Below are 14,232 nucleotides of genomic sequence, written 5' to 3'. Positions count from 1 at the left end.
ACAAAGAGTCAGACACGACTGAGCGACTGAACTGAACTGAACTGAACTGATCAGAGAAGTCAAATTCATCAATTTATATAGTTACCAAAAGAGCTGAATCTTGCCTCTTTTTTCACCTTTTTATCCCCAGAATTTAATACAGGTGTTTACTAAATCCACATTCAACAAATATTTATTAACTGAAATACTGCAAATTTTAAAAATTATTTATATTTGAAATTAGACAATTTAGTACAAAATCATGCTATGCATTGTTTACTTTTCAAAACTATTTCCAAAATAGCAAGAATAAAGTTAATATCATACATATTACTTATGAAAGCAGCTCTTTTGCCCTTTTCTTGTTTGCTCTTTTCTGTTCCCAATTTACCTTGAAATAATCTGATTATAGAAATGAGATCTCTAGGCAGTTTAGCCTAATTCCTTACTTATGCTGTTCTGAATGCACACTTTGCCTTGCCTAACCCACTGGCTGTTTTCCCAGATAAAAAGAAATAAGAATTAAGTAGTTAAAGAATGACTAGTTCATTACCCCCAAAAGCCCATGTAGCAATCCTGCAGACAGAACACACGAGCAAGATAACATCTGAAGACAGAGTCAGCCAGTCTGCAGGCAGTGGAGAATGATGCAGACCCCAACCTCCAGGCTTAATGATTCACTGAGATTCTTCCGCCAGCCCTTTTCCCTTTAAAAGCTGTCGTGATTGAGCAGAAACTTTGGAGTTGGTTTTAGGACATGAGTCCATCTTCTCCCCAGAGGTCCAGCATTTCTGATTACAGCGTCCTTCCTTTCTACTGACACTTGACTCTCAATTATTGGCTTTTGAGCAGTGGGCAGCCAAATGTGAGTTTGATAACGTTATATCTAGGATACAATGATCCCTCCATATAAGGGCTTTAAAAAATTATAGAAAAATACATACTAAAGGGTGAACATTTGATTATAAATATTAACTTTATTAAATATATTAGAATAAAAAAATCCTAAAGCGTCAAATTACATACTTGTAGTTTAATATTAAGTATGTTAAAAATGGTAAAATTTTAGTGATCTGAGTAAGAAGATATTGCAACTGAAACTGCTTCTTAGAATGAATGAAACACAGTGTTATTTTGTGAGAAAAATATTAGCACTAGCAAAATTTTAATAAGTAGGTAATGAATATTTATTAGAATTAATGATTAAGAAGAAAGAAAATAATAATTCACAATTTTCCATTTTAAATGTCACAATTTGTTTCTCACGTTTTTTCCCTTCTTAAATTCTCACTATGCGTCTTATTTCAACTCTGTGAACTTTAGAGACCATCACTCCTCTGTGAGAAAAACGTTGTCTAACAATTATAACTATTTATCTTCTTTTGCATAAACCTTTAAATGTTAATTTTGAATTTTAATTAAAACTCATACATGGCCTCAATGGAAGAACAAAACATCTATCTAAAATCATTTAAGTGAAAGTTGTTCTTTTATTTGTATCTTACTTGTCTCTTTGCTGCCATTCCCTATTCATTACAGAATAGCTGATACTGGCCACATTCCAATATGTGAATAGCAGGAAGAAAATTTCTTTTCCTAAATTTGTTTTTATCTTTCTTCTCTACAAATTTGTTCCCAACAAATGAAGTGCCACAGATAAATTTATAGTAGTTATGTTCTATCTGGCTAGGACATAATTTGTTGACATTTATTATTTTTCTCCTCACATGGGCAAGTATCTCTTCTAGATAGAGAGCAGTCATTGATTTTTCATGTTATCTCTACTAATGTAGATCTATTCTGGGCAACAGTTTTCTAACGGGCAGATTCTTTCAAATGTAATAAGAGAGGTCACTGTTTTTTGCCACATCCAATCACCTTTTTTACATTAGGAAACATTCATTCTTCCTTGAATCTGAAACTTGCTCTGTTCTTTTTTGTGCTACTCACATCAATCATTCAACCTAAATTCAGATGACTACTTCATGAAATGCATGTCTTTTAAACAGAATTGATCTTAACTTTTGATATTATATATGTGCCTGTAGGCTAAGTTGCTTCAGTCGTGTCTGACTCTTTGCAACACTATGGACTATAGCCCGCCAGGCTCCTCTGTCGATGGGATTCTCCAGGCAAGAATACTGGAGTGGGTTGCCGTGCCCTCCTCCAGGGGATTTTCCTGACCCAGGGATCCACCCATGTCTCTTATGTCTCTTGCATTGGGGTCTTACAGGCTTCCCAGATGGTGCTAGTGGTAAAGAACCTGCCTGCCAATGGAGGAGGACATGGCAATCCACTCCAGTATTCTTGCCTTGAGAATCACATGGATAGAGAAAACTGGCATCAATATATGTATGTATGTATGTGTAAAAAAAAATATATATATATATATATATCTCAAAGTTCTTTGCTCAAAGTAAAATTTAAGATGTGTTCACTCTAATTATCTAATGTGGAACAAGGAGGGCCTGGAGACAACCAAATATATTTGACATGTGTAAATTACAACTGGGAAATAGCCACACAAAGAAGTATTTCTACTCTACTTTTGCTTCATTTTGTAACTGTGTGGGGGTCTTTAGAACAATGAAAGAGTGACATAGACTTCAAATAACAAAAAAGATTTATACTGTAAGGCAAGTACAACAAGAAAATGTGCTCCCCCCTCCCAGTAGTGTTCACTCTGAGGGACCTGCAAGCATGCAAAGCCCTTCTACCACAATGCATAGGGTCTAATGGCCAGCCCAGACTTTTGGAGAGGGGAGAGATTCTGGGGAGAGATCATAAGGAAAAAAAAGGAATTCTTGATGACCTTGCGAGGTGATATTATAACCAATGGGTGACGAAAAACTTGATGAAAAATAAAATAATTATTTATAACAATTGCTGGACTCAGTTTGTATATATTTTTTGAAAGTGAATTATGAATTTTGATAATTAACTGTATCTTATGTGGGAGCCCACTAATTCAGCAGTAAGAAATAGCTCCTAAACCTGGCTATCCATCAGGATTATCTAAAAAGCTTTTCAAAATGTAGATTAAAATTTGGCCCCAAATTATGTTGAATCAAAACCAGATAGGGTCCAAGAATATGAATTGTTAAACAGTTCCACAGATTATTCTCATACAATAGCTTAACTGTAGTCCAAAATTTAGCCCAAAAGGTTATTAAAAAACAATGTCAATGTTGTTGACATTCTTGAAAAGTAAATACCCAAAATATATTATAAAATATCAATATAAATAAAAGAATTTTAGTAAACACAAACACAACTAAAACACACCAACTGATATTAACACTATAAAGGAAGGAAATAAGAAGAGGTTAAATATAGTTTCTATTTGAACTAATAAGATGCTAGTGCTTAGTCACTTAGTTGTATTCGAATCTTTCTGACCCGATGGACTATAGCCCGCCAAGCTCCTCTGCTCATGGAATTTTCCAGACGAGAATACTGGAGTGTGTGCCATTGCCAGCAGACATTCATTTTTAGTTCTTACAATAATTTGATAAATCCACATTTAAAAAAAGACATTTGATTTGCTAATGTAAACTTGCTGGTCTAGCATAAGACATGGGGCCAAACTGATTTGGGATCAGATTTTCTTTTTTTTTCCTCACAAAAATTTTTTCAGTACAAATATTCCTTGAACACACTTAGAAAAGCTGTACCTTGGTCTGATATCCAATAACTATTGTAATATATGCAGTCAGACTTCTAACCAAGTGCCTTTTCCCTACCTATTCTGCTTTCTTTTAGTTTTAGTTGAAGAATAGAATATTTCACGCCAAAATATGCCACGTTGGTATATTGATTATTTTGAAATATAAGCACTTGAAAAACAGCAAGAGCAGGATGAAGCTTTCTCTTGTTAAAGTGATTGAACAAGGCGACCATTAGTCTCTAATGACCTGGCAGCCTGTGGGAGCAAATGGAAACCTTAGCCAGAGTAAATTCCTATAAATGCCTCAAGGTTAAGAATGGTCCTGTACACACTGTGTTTAAAATGGATCACCAACAAGGACCTATTGTGTAGCACGTGGAACTCTGCTCAATGTTACGTGGCAGCCTGATGGGAGCAGTGTTGGGAGAGAATGGATACACATATATGCATGGCTGTGTTCCTTCTCTGTATACCCGAAACTATCACAACACTGTTAATTGGTTATACCCTAATACAAAATTAAAAAGTTCAAAAGAAAAAAAAAGTCGTACCTAAAAACAATCAATCATAGAGACAGCTAGGCATCCCCAAATAAGGCAACCACTTAAGCTATAGCCAATCAAATCATCTTTGTGCTTTTCTTCCACATCTTCTCTATAAAAGCCTTTTTTGAGCCCCTTATAGCATTCAGTTTGGTGATCCCCTAGAGTAGCAGATGTTTACTGAAATAAGGTCTTGGAAAATTTTACTGTGCCTCAGTTTATCCTTTAACATCAACCTCCCTTAATCTGCCTAAATACAGACAGCTCTTTTAAAAAGAACTCAACTGTCAAAGACCTCCTCTCCAGCAGTTTCATCAACCAGGGAAGGATTGACTTATCACAGGAAGAGATGAGAACTGGACCCACATCCAGACAGACTGTCACAATAATGCCTTCTATTCTTTTAAGGATCCATTCATTTTTCCTAAAGATAATTTACTCTCCTCTAAGAGGACTGCATCCCCTCTCTCCTTTCACTATTAAGATGGTACTTGATCACCAAGCTACATGTAACATTTCAGAGAGTTGCTCATTTTTCCCTGAGTATATCCCATGTATTTGTGAGATATACATGCTAATCTTCTGTGTCTTTCTCTTGTTAATTTATCTTACAGAGGTCTCAGTTAAGAATTCAGAAAGATAGAGGGGAATTTACTTTTCCTTCCCTGTATACCTGTATAGGATTTACAACGTGGTTTATAATGAGACTTCCCTGGTAGCTCAGAGGGTAAAGCATCTACCTGCAATGTGTGAGACCCAGGTTCAATTCCTAGGTTGAGAAGATCCCCTGGAGAAGGAAATGGCAACTCACTCCAGTATCCTTGCCTGGAGAATCCCAGGACAGAGGAGCCTGGTGGGCTACAGCCCACAGGGTCTCATAGAGTCGGACATGACTGAGCAACTTCACTTTTCACTTTTATAATGAGACTCGCTCATATCACATTACAAGAATTTCATTTTTCTGATTTTTTTGTACATTGCTCAATGGCTCTAGTACCACCCCCACTTAATATTATACACATTTGAAGGCAGTTTTTAAGTGTTAGACTATTTGGACCTCCTTTATATTGGATAAGATGTATAACATTCCATTCTCTATTGAAATGCTATCAACTGTTTTCTATCAACCTTCATCATTGTGTATCATTCACACATCTAAACAACTCATCTTTGTCTTATTTAATACAAAATATCTTATCAACAGAATCAGTAAAGGAAGTACTTTTGGTTTAAGAAAAAATTCACAATATTCATTTATATGTTTGAGCAGGATATAAATTTAAACACATTTTTCTCCAGCTATCTAATATTTTATACATTTCAAGTTTTAAAATGAACTAGTTTAATTTCCAATGTAACTTTTATGTCATGGTTTTATCTGATATATTTTGGCCACAAAGGACTTAGAAATCATTTTCAGAACATTTTTAGTGGTTCAACTGTTTCATTCCCCAAACTATTTATTTTCCTTATGTTGCATAATAATATTTTATTATGTTCTTTTGTGGCTTTTTATGACATATTCTGAAACAAAATCATTTTATTGTCATTCATTTTGCTGATATCAATATTGAACAATAAGAAGAATGTAATGACCTGTTTTAATAAGTCTATTTTAAACATTCATGTATCATAATCTCTATTATGATTTGATATTTGTAAGTGGAACTAGATGGTTTATGAAGAGTAAATAACTGAGTAGGATGATATTTGAAACCTCAGGGATAAAATAAATGAATGTGTATGAAACTAAGAAAGTGAACATGAAACACACGGGTGATCGCAGCTTATTAGTTGCTGAGAAATGACTGCAAGTCCATTAGATTCTTTAAGGCACTGGATTTCATGAGCAGTTAATGCTAATGGCTTTGTGCTATAAGAAATCTCTGGATACTTACAGTCATGGCAATAAAGTTTAGATAATAATAAGGCTACACTTGATAAATCTGACTGATGTCTGTGAAGAATATGGTGAAAGAATAATTGTAAGGTAATCATGGATAATTCTATATAAGAAGTTATAATTCCTGGTATGAACCACCAAATGTGTTTAGAGTGAATGGGCAGATGACAAATATTAATGATCATTATATAGCTTTGAAAGAGGTGGTCAGAAGGAATTGAATGACACAGGCTATGTAACATATGCATATGCAAGGCAGTCAAAATCAAGCTAAAAAATTCTTGAAATGCCAAATGTATTATTTTAAATATATGATGTATCATCAGTAAGGATTCCTACTTGTAGTAAAGTTCAAAAATTAGTAAAATAGCCCCAGAAAGTAATTTTGTCCTCCTTTTGCATCCTTCTCTTTCAAATAGAAAATGACACTAAGGGAATGTATGATAGAACTAAAATGAAGTTTTACTATCAAGTAAGTGTTAGAATATATAATTGTATATCATCCTTCCAACAGAGAAGGGAATATTATACAGCTACCTTCATGTGCAGAATATTTTGTTATTATCTCTCTTCATTGGAACCTCATCTCTTTATGAGAGGATCACAAAGGTTCTGAACCTGAGTTACATTAACAGAACATAGAGAGTATTCAAACTCATAAAACTCCTTACAGCAATGTGTGTGTTGTATGTATAAAGATAGATGACTTTATTTATTTGTTTATTTTTGAAGAAGAGGCCAGCTTTTATTACTAAAGATTCTAAATCCAGGGCCTAAAGGTGGACCTCAGAGGGTAACTGGGCTACAGAAATTCATTTCAAAGAGACTATGTGTGTGTGTATGTGTGTGTAGAGGAATTAATTTTTCTAAAGAAGAGACACATCTTTCATTAAAGCCCCAGAGTGGATTTATGACATGACCACACAAGTGGAGAAAAATTTAATTATTAAGTGAGCACTTCTAATTTTAATTGTATAGTCATGACCTCTAACTCCTAAAACATTTCATCACCCTCAATTAAAACTCTATACCTATTAAACAGTAACTTCCCATTGTCCTCTCCTTGCAGTCCATTGTAACCTCTACTACACTTTGTCTCTATAAATTTGGCTATCATAGGTACCTCATAAATGAAATCATTTAATGTTTATCTTCTATATATGACATTTCATAGAGCACATTTTTCAATACCAATCTACTATATATAGCATATGTCAAAATTTCATTTCTTTTTGTGACTGAAAAACATTTCATTTTATGTGCATACTCCATTTTATTTCTAACTTTTTGCTATTATGAATAATGCTCCTATGAACACTGGCTTACAAATGCCTATCTGAGTCCATGTTTTTAGCTATTTTGGCTATATATCTAGGAGCAGAATAGCTGCATCTTATGGTGATTCTTTTTAACTTTTTGAGAAACCATCAAACTGTTTACCACATCTGCTGCACTATTTTAATTCCTACCAGCAATGCACTAGGGTTTCAGTGACTCTACATCTTCACCAACACTGTTATCTTCCTTTTTTCCCTTATTATATGAGGCTTAGTATGAAGTAGTATCTCACTGCAGTTTTGATTTGCATTTCTCTAATGACAATATTAAGCATCTCTTCATGTACTTGGTGGCCATTTTTATATCTTTTTGGTGAAATGTCTATTAGAGTTCTTTAACCATTTTTTTCATTGTTAAGTTGTAGGAATTTATATATATATATATATGTAGATATTAATCCATTATCAGTAATATGACTGAAAATATTTCCTCCTATTAAGTGAGTTGTCTTTCATTTCCTTGATCATATACTTTGATGTCAAGACATTCTTAATTTTAATGAAATCTATCTTACTTATTGTTTTTTTTAGTGACTATGCTTTTGGTGCCATGTTCATGAAATTATCAACAAATTCAGTGTCATGAGGATATTCCATAATGTTTTCTTCTAAGAGTATTAACATTTTAACTCTTAAATTTACACCTTTTTTTGTATTTAAAGTTAATATTTACACATGATTTAAGGTGAAGATTTAATTTAATGTATGTGGATATCTAGTTATTGAAAGCAAAGTTTTGAAGTTTTCTACTATTATTGTAAAGCTCTTTCTCTCTTCCATTCTGTCAAACTTTCTATCATAAATTTTGAGGATCCATGACTAGAAGCATTAATATTCATGACTGTTATGTCTTTTTGCTGTATAGAATACTTATTAATGTATAATGTCTTTGTCTCATTACTTTCTTGAAATAAAATTTAATTTTTTTTCAGATATTAGCATGGCTAACCTGGTCACTACTTATCTTTTTCCAATCTTTCACCATTAGTCTTTTTTTTTAATGTTAGATTATTTTTTGTTCCTTGTAATATACCATTCATTTTTAAAACTCATATATTTTTCTGTTTACACATATATGCATTGTATTTAAAATCACCACAGTTTCTAATTCAGAAGACTGGAATTAAGAATAATATCATTTCTTAACATAGAAATGTTTACATGTTTAGATTTAAAATTCAAGTGATTCCAATTATAAAATACATTATTTGAAAAGTTTTATTCAAATTGAAGCCAGCTGTAGATGAATTATGAGACTCTTAGAAATAATTGTTAGAAGAGATTGAGAGTAACAATATACTAACAGGTTGAAAGCACTGAAAAATAATAGGTATTAATATATGATTTGTTTCTGTGCTTACATTTTACATCTTGAAAACGATTAAATCATCTTGAAAATGATTATTTTAACATTTCAGGACTAAATACTGTAACTACCTAGTTTCTCAAAAGTTTTGTGTTAAGATAGCATTTTGTTATATTGTCTATTAAAACTAAAAAATGGAGACAATTTTCCTTTGAGTGTGTTACTCAAACTCTATTCTATTAGTGACTTTTGGTTTGGCCTTACTTGTCATCACCGAGGATGCCTGTGAAAACTAGTTTTATTCATTTTTCTTTTCATCAGTGGCCGATTTACATCCATTATTGACTTTGAATTACTGAGAAACATGAAAAAATGGGAAATAAGCTAATGTGATTCAGATATTATGGTGAATATACCTCTTGTACTAGACATTTCAAACATACATACATGGGAAATACTGAACTGTTATTACACTACAACAAGGTATCATAATTTTCTCATTAACATTTTCTTCCTTTTTTATCACACTTATCACCAAATACATTATAGGAAATCTTCCTAAAGTTACATACACTGAAAAACAATCATAGGTCATTGGACTATTGCTCTTTCTGAAGGCTGCTAAAAAGGTCTTCCTTTAATGGCAAACAGCTTTTACTAACTTCCTGGGATTCCAGAAATGCTAATCAGCAGTTCTAGTCTGCAGCACATTTATTACACCCTGACATGCTGAAGACAGCCAGTTACAAATAGAACTGCCTCTTGAAAAATGCTGCTCCAGTGTTTTATAATAAAGTGCACCAATTACATGCATTCATTAGGACAAACTGCTTGTCTTTTCCCATATTAGAGCTTTTTAAAAAGCACAATGTATTTCATAGTTCACCCTGCTCTGTATTATTATTAATTGAACATAGCAGATTACAGAGCTTTAATCCAATAACTGTAAATACATAATGAATAATATTTCCTTGGAGACTGTCAGGTCTGAAAAAGCCTACTTGGTTTCATACCATAAGATAAATAAGACAGAAGTCTTATTATCTTCCAAATGTTGCCCAGATATTTGAGAGACACCATTGCAATAAATAACAACATTGCCTTACAATTTAAAGTTGTCATTTCATTAAAAAAATTTAGACACCTCTCCTAAAATAGACTCAAATTTATTAGGAATAAAGATTCATAATTTTACACATAATATTCTTAAAGTTATATTTATCTTATCTACTTTACTTCCACATATAAGCTAATATTCTTTTCAATAACGTTCTGAGGTTCTAAGTTTCCAAAATGAAAAACAGAATCAAATGTTGATTGTGGACAAGAATTGCTCTCAGGGTGCAGAGGTTATAAGATTATCATACAACACAGTGAATAGAATAGAGCAAGATTGATTGGGCTGCTTTTTCTGCTGGCAAGAACATTATTTCTCAGTTTCCTGCTTATACATAAACACATGCACTAAATGGCAATACTCAATTCCCTTCTACAATGGATACAATTTGCATGAGGACCCTGACCTGTATTATAACCATTTAGACATCTCTTTGAATGCAAAAGCACTAGAGACGAAAATATTTTTGGCCACTCACTTTTATCTATTCATAATTTATACTGTTTGTTTTCTTATTCATTACTGGAAAATGGAAACATTTAACTCCCATAACGTTTTTGGGTTGACTTCAAACTGAATGGAGAAAGAGTAGAGAAAGCATGATAGTTAATAGAAAGAGTAATCTTACATAATTTTATATATTCTACAGAACACACCATTTAGGTGTTCTAAGTGAAAGTCTGATTTTTTTAAGTACTATAATTATTTTAATTTATTTTGCAGAAAGATAACTTTCTGAGTTGCTATCATTTATTAAAGCAGTACTTTTCACAAATCCCAGTGGCACCATCCATTATTATAAAAATGTATTCACTGTCACAAGTCTGCTCTAACATTTTTATTATAAATAACAGTAAGAAATATATCTGGAATAAAAATGTAAAAATTATATAAATAATATCCCAGGTTGGTGTTAAAGACATTTTACTGTTGCCTATGTCATAGAAACCAGTATAAGAATGGATGCATTGATTAACTCATATCAGTGCCAAAATTAACAATTTTTATGGGCATACTGGCTATGTTGACTAGATAATAACAAATGCATATATAAAACAAGTAGAGATTTCACAAACTATGAAATGCAAAATATTAGTAGCTCAGTCATGTCCGACCCTTTGCTACCACATTGACTATAGCCCGCCAGGCTCCTCTGTCCATGGAATTCTTCAGGCAAGAATACAGGAGTGGGTAGCCATTCCCTTCTTCAGGGGATCTTCTGTACCCAGGGATTGAATCTACGTCTCCTGCATTGCAGGCAGATTCTTTACCATCTGAGCCACCAGGGAAGCCCCTCATGAATTATACTTACGTTTAATATTGGAAATACACCATTCTTCATTCTATCCACTTTCTCCTGAGTTTAACTTGTTTCATGTTGAAAGGTTAGGCACAAACCACTACATTAATTTCACAATCCACTGAGTCTAGATCTTCAATACAGCAAACACTGCATTAGACAATACCATCAGTAACATTTAGAAAAACCGCTTTTCCAAGGAGAAGTGTTCCTTTTGTTCTCTTATTTTCATCTACACACAAAATAGTTAAAAAAATAGTCCACTAGTATTTATTGGGTCTGATCTAAATACTATGTAAGTGATTTGCTATTGTTGTCAGTAAGATTAAAAATTTGTTTTTCTGCATCTGTTTTGCATTATGGTGTATACATTATTACAGTGTTTAGCTGTATGTATCAATGAAATATTCAAAATCATAATTTAGGCTCCAGAGTCTTTTTTTAAAAAGTGATTTGGCATTTTCTTAAGTGATTAAGCATATTTCTAAAAGCGAATTTTCAAGATCTTTTCACTCTTTAAATATATAAGATATTACATGTATTTTATATTTCTTTAGACAAGTCTACAAATGGAAAGATTGTTTCTGTTGTTGAGTCACTCACTCATGTCTGACTCTTTGCAATCCCATGGAAAGATAGAAGCAGAATTAACTGAGTAATGATTTTCTTAAAAATTGTTTTCTTGTGTGCTATCTATGCTCAGTTGGTAAGCCATGTCCGACTCTTTGACAGGCTATGGACTGCCAGGTTTCCCTGTCAATGGAATTTTCCAGGCAAGGATGACTTTCTTAATAATTGTTTTCTTACTACAGAATAAAATTTAATGTGATATCCTAAATTTAAAAGGCTAGAGATTTTATTTTTAACATCTCTGCTGAAGTTTATAGCATAAAATTATGCTGATTTTTAAAACTTTATTGATTTGGAAGATAAATATTTCCTTTTATTTATGGTGTCTAGTAGAATTAGCATATGCACCTAATTATGATGAAAAAATAATATAATAGTGACTGATGAGGCATTGCATATCTTTATATTTGAACATATTGGAGAGCAACATTGAAAGTAAAACTAAGACATAATTGCTGTCATTTTGAATAATGGTGCCCCAAACAGAGAGCCAAGCAGCATCTCAATGTCCTTTTATTTTCAGTTATCCTTAACTTTGCTGTTGAGTTCAATTTTATGTCATTCTTCCATGGTTTCTTGACAGAATTTGTTACCACTATTAATTAAACTTGCTTTGTCATTACTCTTCAGATGTATGGTTTATTTACCATCGATGTGCAAATATCCTACAAAAGACTGTACATGAAATGCTAAAAATGTAAAGCCACTAGAGGTACTGTAGATCAGGATAATTATTTTAGTCTTTAAGAGGTTTACAATGTATTTCATGTGTTGAAGTTAAAAGGAAATCATTTTCACCCAATACCCAGACAGAAGCCAGAAGATATGTTAACTAGCCCCCATTTACCTAAAGGAAGCCTTCACTTGACCACATCTAACAGAATGGCAGCCCAACAGTAGCCGTAAACAGAATCACTCCCATGAAGTAGGGAGGGTGGAGGGGGTTCTAAGTGAAAGCAGTTCTTAAATAAGAAGAAAACACATGACAGAAAATAAAAGAGCAAAACCTTCTGATAAAGATCAGACTCTTACACATTTTGCAAGGACAGAAGCAGAACTTGAATATTTCCTATTAACATCAAAGAAGGTTTTAATACTGGGAAGTGACAGTGCAGAACAGAGAAACCAGGAAATTCATTATAGCCTGAACAGGCTATGGATAAATAACAAAAAGAAATATGGAATGGTTAGAATAGAAACAATTCACTTAGCTGTAGTGATGCTGTAATGAAGAAAAATTGGAAATTTATATCATAAGAATTGTGTATCATGAATAATTTATCTTATACAAATTTGCTTAACTTGACTGACAGTAAATTGGAAATAATCCTCATGCGTTGGTGAGGGTTCAGTAATGTGCTGCAAATCCTGTTGACATCTTAATACTGTGAGGCCTCCTTAGTTAAAGCCTCCTTTTGCCACTGCAAACAGATGAATCTCAGAGCTGTTCTATCCTGTTTCACTGCTACAATTTCATTGCAGATTCTGAACCCAGAGAAAGCAGACTAGGTACAAGGCACTGCTGTCTGTAGAATTGTTACAGTCATATAAAAGATCTACATAGGTTAGGGGCAAATAAAAATAATACATATAAGTCATTTAAACCAATGATGCAGCTGCCTCAGTGACTGACATAAAGGGAAGTTGGTTTGAAAGAGTCTTTATTATTATAATTTTGAAAATATACCTTTCTTGAGCTTGTTTCTGTCTACATTTGGTGTGGGTTAATGCAATACTCAAAAAATACAAAGTAAGGATAACGATGACTAGAGAAATAGCTTTAATTTTGTTAAAAATGCCTTCTGTTCATATGAAGTTCTAAGTTTAGTGAAAATCCTTAGGATGGTTCACCTTGTTTATTCATAATAATATCCTTGTACATATAATGTCTTTGCTAATAATGTTCTTCACTATTACTATTTCTCAAAAATACAAATTAAAATAAAGTCAATTATGGTTTCACTCTTGTAATCACTATATGCACATTGCCCTGTGACTCCCTAGAGATTGAACTCGTATCAGTGTCTTGATGAATCATCTCAGCTATTTTAGAATCTCATCTGTAAGAATGGCCACATCCTGCTTTTGGCCACCCTTCACTGGAAAATATTTTCTAAATATCCCACTTTCTTCATTCATGCCTACATGCCTTAGCATGCATGTTGAATTTTCCTGAAAATGAGTCCATTTTCCTCATTTTCTTAAGTGCTATCCTTCCTTCCATCAAAATTCTATATGAAACTGTCATTTATTATTGTATATATAATTATGCTGCTGCTGCTGCTAAGTCACTTCAGTCGTGTCTGACTCTGCAACCCCATAGACGGCAGCCCACCAGGCTCCCCCCATCCCTGGGATTCTCCAGGCAAGAACACTGGAGTGGGTTACCATTTCCTTCTCCAATGCATGAAAGTGAAAAGCGAAAGTGAAGCTGCTCAGTCGTGCGGACTC

At 33.2% G+C, this 14,232-nt stretch overlaps 1 long non-coding RNA gene across 1 annotated transcript in view; it reads right to left on the bottom strand.

The window, feature by feature from the left end:
* The window catches only part of LOC129629953 (uncharacterized), a 34,741-nt gene that overhangs the window by 10,558 nt on the left and 9,951 nt on the right, over positions 1–14,232 (bottom strand). The window lies entirely within an intron of this gene.

Source organism: Bubalus kerabau, chromosome 16 (genome assembly GCF_029407905.1).
Source record: "Bubalus kerabau isolate K-KA32 ecotype Philippines breed swamp buffalo chromosome 16, PCC_UOA_SB_1v2, whole genome shotgun sequence".
NCBI lineage: Eukaryota > Metazoa > Chordata > Mammalia > Artiodactyla > Bovidae > Bubalus > Bubalus kerabau.
Note: the sequence above shows the minus strand (reverse complement) of the source record. Positions and strands in the feature narration are given on the sequence as shown.